Raw genomic sequence first — 6,709 nt, 5'->3', positions numbered from 1 at the left:
GCAAATTTCTGCAGAGCATCTTGTAGATAGTACACACTACTGCTACTGAATGTTGATGGTGGAGGGAGTAGATGTTTGTACATATAGTGCCAATCAAGTGGGCTACTTTGTCTCAGATGGTCATAGAGTCATAAAGTCCAATAGCACAGAGACAGGCCCATTGGCCCAAAATGGTCCATGCTAACCAACATGTCTGTCCACGCTAACCCAATTTCCTGCATTTGGTCCATATCCTTCTAAACCTTTCCTATCCATGTATTTGTCCAAATGCCATTTAAACACTATTAATGTACCTGTCTCAACCACTTTTGCTGGCAACTCATTCCATATGCTTACCACCCTCTGTATAAAAAAGTTGCCTCTAAGATTCCCTTTTATTCTTTCCTCTTTAACCTTAAACTGATGGCCTCTAGTCCTCAATTCTTCAACCGTGGGAAAAAGACTGAGTGCATTCACCCTATCCACGCCTCTCATGATCTTATACACTTCTACAAGAGCCCCCCTCAATCTCCTACGCTCGAAAGAAAAAGTCTTAGCTTGTCCAACCCCTCACTATAACTCAGACCCTTCAACCCTTGTAAATTTTGTCAGCACTCTTTTCAATTTAATAACATCCTTCCACAGCAACGTGACCAAAACTGAACACAATACTCCAAGTGCAGCCTCATGAACATCCTGTACAACTGCAACATAACTTCCCAACTTTGAACCTCAGTACTGACTGATGAAGGCCAGTGTGCCAAAGGTTTTCACAAAAACTGTGCACCTGAACTGCAGTGCAACAGTCCCTCTGTTGCACTGCAGTACTTAAGGTCCTACCTTTCACCATGAAACTCTCACCTTGATTTGACTTTGCAAGATGCAACATTTCACACTTAGCTATATTAAACTCCATTTGCCATTTTCAGCCTACTTTCTGAGCTGATCAAGGTCCTGCTGCAATTTCAGATAACTTTCCTCACTGTCTATGATGGTATCAAGCTTCTTGAGTGTTGCTGAAGTTGAACTCTTCCAGGTAAGTGGTAATTATTCTATCACACACTTGACTTGCGCTGTGTAGATGGCTGACAGGCTTTGGGGAGTTAGGAGGTGAATATTTACCACAGTATTCCTAACCTCTGACCTGACCTTGCAGCCTTGTTTTTATGTAGTGAGTTCACTTGAGTTTCTGGTCAATGGCAATCCCAAGAATGTTGATCGTGGGGTAACATTATTGAATGTTAAGGTGCGGTGGGCAGAGGACCTCAACCCACCACCTCCATGATCACCTGCCTCCTTGGGAGAAAAGTGGCTACTTTCAATAATGAGAAAATAAGGTGACTTGCCTGCCGAGAGTGTTGAGGGCTTTTAATTCCCACAAATTGGAAACAATTTGAGGCATAGTGAGCAAGGATTGCCTCTTAAAACATCCCTGTGCTCCTGTCCCAGTTTCGTCATCATTACAACTACAAACTTTGGGGCAATATAACCTCCAACTCATTGATAACAATATCATAAGAAATCCACTGATAGGAATAGTATAAATACAGTGACAATAATACAGTAACACCTGGGAGTAAACTGCAAGCTGGAATTAATATGTTTGGATGTCTAATGAGAAGAACATCTGATATCAAAGAGTGAGCTACAGAATATAATCTACTTTGTACTGAACCCATAGGATGATTATAAGGTTGCAAACTTCACAGGGGTTAAGATAAATCGTATCACAAACTTTACAAGTGATATTTAAGCGTTTAAAAAAAAAACTTTCATAATGAGATTACAGATTTTAAATTCCTCTAGTTTATTTAGTGAGTTTCAGTTGTTGAATGCAAGAAAATCAAAGGGACAGAATTGGACCTTTTCTTTTATAACCAGAAAGCCCAAAAAGATAAGCAATCTGAAGCTGGGAATTTTCAGATATCTCTAATGATGGCTTCTCTCAGATATTAGGCAACTTAAGTAGAGTCATAGAGATGTACAGCATGGAAACAGACCCTTCGGTCCAACCCATCCATGCCGACCAGATGTCCCAAACCCAATCTAGTCACATCTGCCAGCACCGGCCCATATCCCTCCAAACCTATTCATGTACTCATCCAAATGCCTTTTAAATGTTGCAATTATAACAGCCTCCACCACTTCCTCTGGCAGCTCATTCCATACACGTACCACCCTCAGTGTGAAAAAGTTGCCCCTTAGATCTATTTTATATCTTTCCCCTCTCACCCTAAACATATGCCCTCTAAGTTTTGGACTTCCCAACCCCAGGGAAAAGACTGTTTCTATTTATCCTATCCATGCCCCTCATGATTTTGAAACCTCTATAAGGTCACCCCTCAGCCTCCGACACTCCAGGGAAAACAGCCCCAGCCTGTTCAGCCTCTCTCTATAGCTTAAATCCTCCAACCCTGGCAACATCCTTGTAAATCGTTTCTGAACCCTTTCAAGTTTCACAACATCTTTCCGATAGGAGTCCTGCTAAGATTTGCTTTCCCAAAATGCAGCACCTCGCATTTATCTTAATTAAACTCCATCTGCCACTTCTCAGCCCATTGGCCCATCTGGTCAAGATTCTGTTATAATCTGAGGTAACCTTCTTAGCTGTCCACTACACCTCCAAGTCTGGTGTCATTTGCAACCTTACTAACTGTACCTCTTATGCTCGCATCCAAATCATTTATGTAAATGACAAAAAGTAGATGACCCAGCACCGATCCTTGTGGCACTCCACTGGTCATAGGCCTCCAATCTGAAAAACAACCCTCCACCACCACCCTCTGTCTTCTACCTTTCAGCTAGTTCTGTATCCAAATGGCAAGTTCTCCCTGTATTCCGTGAGAGTAGAAATAACCCTTCAGAGGTCATCATCCCATTACTAATCATCCTTATTTACAAATGCCTCACTCAGTCAGGCATCCAGCAACTCAATGTCCCTGACATTCATCCTTTTGCATCAGCCAGATCTCCCTATTGGACCAGGTTAACAGCCCCAATCAGGGAATTCATATTCTGAGGTCCAGATGGATGACCTCATTACAGTCACGACATAAGTGTATAAAATGACAAGAAACTGGTGCTCCAAGCAGTGAATTAGATGACAGTCTCACTTTGTATGAATGAAGCCTAGAAATAAGCTGCTTCACTGTGAAGATGAACTTTAGGAACTCTTTAAAATGTTCACATGTAGTTGGGAGAAGGAGGACTACACGGAACTCCTACCAGCCATGGATGTCTTCATTTTTTTTCTTTTCTCCTCTCACTCTGGACAGGCAGGTGATTCAAATTTAATTACAGCAAAAGGGAAAATGCCTTTTGGAAGTACAACAAGCAGCAAACCCCATCCAGATTATTTAGGAGAGTCTATAGGCACAATTTAAATCCTGCCTCAGGTTGAGCTTTTCGGGTTGTGCATTATGGTTGCATTACCATGTCCACTGTGAAATCAGACGATTACGAATTTCTGCCCCAAAGATTCACTTCATATTGCTAAGATTACTCCCAACTTCATGTGCACAACTTCAAACAACTAGGTTGGTTCCTTGTAATGAAATTGCAGCTGATCTGGAGAATGAACATGCTTTTCTTAATTCTTTTGTTGTAGAGTCTGAGATCTACCACTGCCGGGGGATGGGATAAGAGACATGACAAGAGTTCACGAGGTAGCTGAATGTTTGTGGAATGAGCCAAAAATGAACAGCTTCTGATTTTGTAACTAATTATTTGTTTCAACTAGGTATTTAAAAGGATTAAAAAGACAGATGTACCTGTGATATGCTTCTTATTACAGATGACTGATAAACTTGTGCCTTTGTATAAAATGATGAAAAGGAGCCAACTGCTGATATCTTCAGTCCAGAATTAAATTTACATGTAAATGTCCTTCTTAAACCAAACCAAAAAAGCCACTGAAATGAAATGTTAAATACTAATTTGCTTTCAAGTTTTAATCTATATATCTTAATTAACTTGTTTCTATTTAAATACGTGACTGCATTTTTTAATATTAACTGTTTAATTACATTGTGAAATACTTTGTTACCAATACAAAACCTACTATTGTAACAGAGTTTTTATACACCAGTCTCCTGCTTTGGTCCCCTGGTGATATTGCTGTGAAAGAAACTTAGATTTTATCTTTTATTATAAATAACTAGATTTAAAATTGAAGCAGAGGTCTTTTACTATTGTTTCTAAATAGAGTACCAAACTTGTACTGAAACATGTTTACAGCTAAAAATAGTTAAGTCAAATCTACTTGATGAATATCATAACATATTCAAAATGTTCATGGATATAGACATTGACAAAGAAAATTGCTCTGAATTATGTCTGTTCATGACTTATTCACATAATGCAAGGGTGAATTTAGCCAATGTATGTCATATGAATTGGAGCTCCATTTTGAATAGGGTACAGGCACAGAAAAATCTTGGGTTCATGAACTCATTCTGATGCTTCATCTACTGCACTTGCCCAGTTTCTTTATTGCTTGCCCCTCTTCCTTCCATGTGCTCAAGACTGTCAAAATCAAAGTAGTACCTTGCTACTTTGTTGTAAACCACATTGTGAAGATATCACATGCTATATTTGCTGCTGAAAATGTTCTGGTGCTTTAACAAAAGTATTATTAGATCAGAGTTGAAAGTGGGTGCTGGAAAAGTACAGCAGGTCAGGCAGCATCCAAGGAGCAGGGGAATTGACATTTCAGGCAAGAGCCATTCATCAGGAATGAGGCTTGTGAGTCGAGCGGGTGGAGAGATAAATGAGAGGGGCATGGGGCTGGTGGGAAGGTAGCTGAGAATGCAATAGGTAGATGGAGGTGGGGGTAAAAGTGATAGGTCGGAGAGGAGGGTGGAGCGGATAGGTGTGAAGGAAGAGGGACAGGTCATGAGGGCAGTGCTTAGGATCCTCCAACCACATGGCATCAATGTAGATTTCACCAGTTTCCTCATTTCCACTCCCCCCACCTTATCCCAGTTCCAACCTTCCAACTCGGCACCACCCTCATGACCTGTCCTACCCTTCCCATTTATCTCTCTACCCCCTTGGCTCACAAACCTCATTCCTGATGAAGGGCTCTTGCCCGAAACATCTCCTGCTCCCCGGACCTGCTGTGCTGTTCCAGCACCCCACCCTTGACTCTGACCTCCAACATCTGCAGTCCTCACTTTCTCATATGATTAGATCAGCATAATTCAGTTAACCCTGAAGAAATATCAACGTGTTCCATTAATTACACATTATAAAGGACTGTAAACCGTTTTATTAAGGAACTATCCATAAACAAGGGCAACAAGTATTATAACCACATTTAATGTATTCCAGCTCTACTAGGAAAAGAAATTTACTCCTTTTTAATTTTATATGTCTTTCTGTGTGGGAAAACTTCCTTTCTTTTCCTGGTTGCTTCAAATGTTGGCTAGGACCGAGAGCTCACAATGTGCTAGCAGGTTGATATACTTTCGCTTATTTGAAAATATTATGTGGCATGCAATCAATATCAATAACCATTATGTTAGGTGGAAAACCATCTCACAATTAAGATGATACAAGTCTGATGATTTAATTTACGAGAGGGAGAGTTTTACTTTTAAAACTCCAGAGTTAGAGTATATTAGGACCAAGAGAAATCTGGAGGCTATGCTTAAGATTCCAGAAATGCTTTTGGTGAAAGGAGAGTTTGCAAATATAGAATGGTTAAAGGAACAAACTTGCCAGGTGCATAGAGTCATAGAGATACACAACACAGAAACAAACCCTTCGGTCCAACTCACCCATGCCGACTCTAACCTAATCTAGTCCCATTTGCCAGCACTTGGCCCATATTCCTCTAAATCCTTCCTATTCATATACCCATCCAGATGCCTTTCAAATGCTGTAATTGTATCAGCCTTCACTACTTCCACTGGCAGCNNNCCTTGTCTCTTCACCCTATCCATGCCCCTCATGATTTTATAAACCTCTAAAAGGTCACCCCACAGCCTCCAACGCTCCAAGAAAAACAGCCCCAGTCTATTCAGTCTCTCCCTACAGCTCAAATCCTCCAAATCTAGCAACATCCTTGTAAATTTTTTCTCAACCCTTTCCAGCATGCAAAAGGTCTAAGAAATCTTAACTCTTGTACACATCTTTGAAGTAGTCAAACCAAGTGGTTATCTTCTAATTTTTGAGAAGTATCTGACTTGAGTTTTGGGTGTCAAACTTAGTATAAAAGGAAAATAGATGAATGAAGTTGACAGCTTAAAAATGTGTTGCTGGAAAAGCACAGCAGGTCAGGCAACATCAAAGGAACAGGAGAATTGATGTTTCAGGCATAAGCCCTCCTTCAGGAATGAGGAGGGTGTGCCAAGCAGGCTAAGATAAAAGGTAGGGAGGAGGGGCGTTGGGAATACGATAGGTGGAAGGAGGTTAACGTGAGGGTGACAGGCTGGAGAGGTTGGGAAGAAGATTGCAGGTCAAGAAGGCGGTGCTGAGTCTGAGGGTTGGGACTGAGAAAAGGTGGGGGGAGGGGAAATGAGAAAGCTTGAGAAATCTGCATTGCCTTGTAAAGTCTGAGCAACATATCTTTTATTTCAATCTTTTCGAGACAAATGGCAACATGGTATTTGCGCTCCTAACTATCGACTCCAACTTCAAGTTCAATTTAAGAGCAACCTGGACAAGGTTCCAATCCCATTTGCACGCCAGATTTCTGAATTCTTTTCCCCATTTAGAAAATAGTATA

General features: G+C 40.9%; 1 long non-coding RNA gene across 1 annotated transcript in view; it reads left to right on the top strand.

Annotated features, from left to right (window-relative positions):
• The first annotated feature begins 980 nt into the window (after positions 1–980).
• The window catches only part of LOC122559574, a 13,946-nt gene continuing 8,217 nt past the window's right edge, over positions 981–6,709 (top strand). Inside the window, exons 1-2 of the long non-coding RNA XR_006314469.1 lie at positions 981–1,015; positions 3,587–3,644. This is a non-coding gene — a long non-coding RNA (uncharacterized LOC122559574). The remainder of the gene's footprint in view (positions 1,016–3,586; positions 3,645–6,709) is intronic.

Source organism: Chiloscyllium plagiosum, chromosome 19 (assembly GCF_004010195.1).
Source record: "Chiloscyllium plagiosum isolate BGI_BamShark_2017 chromosome 19, ASM401019v2, whole genome shotgun sequence".
Lineage (NCBI taxonomy): Eukaryota > Metazoa > Chordata > Chondrichthyes > Orectolobiformes > Hemiscylliidae > Chiloscyllium > Chiloscyllium plagiosum.
The sequence above is the reverse complement of the archived record's forward strand: the minus strand, read 5'-3'. Positions and strand labels throughout refer to the sequence as shown.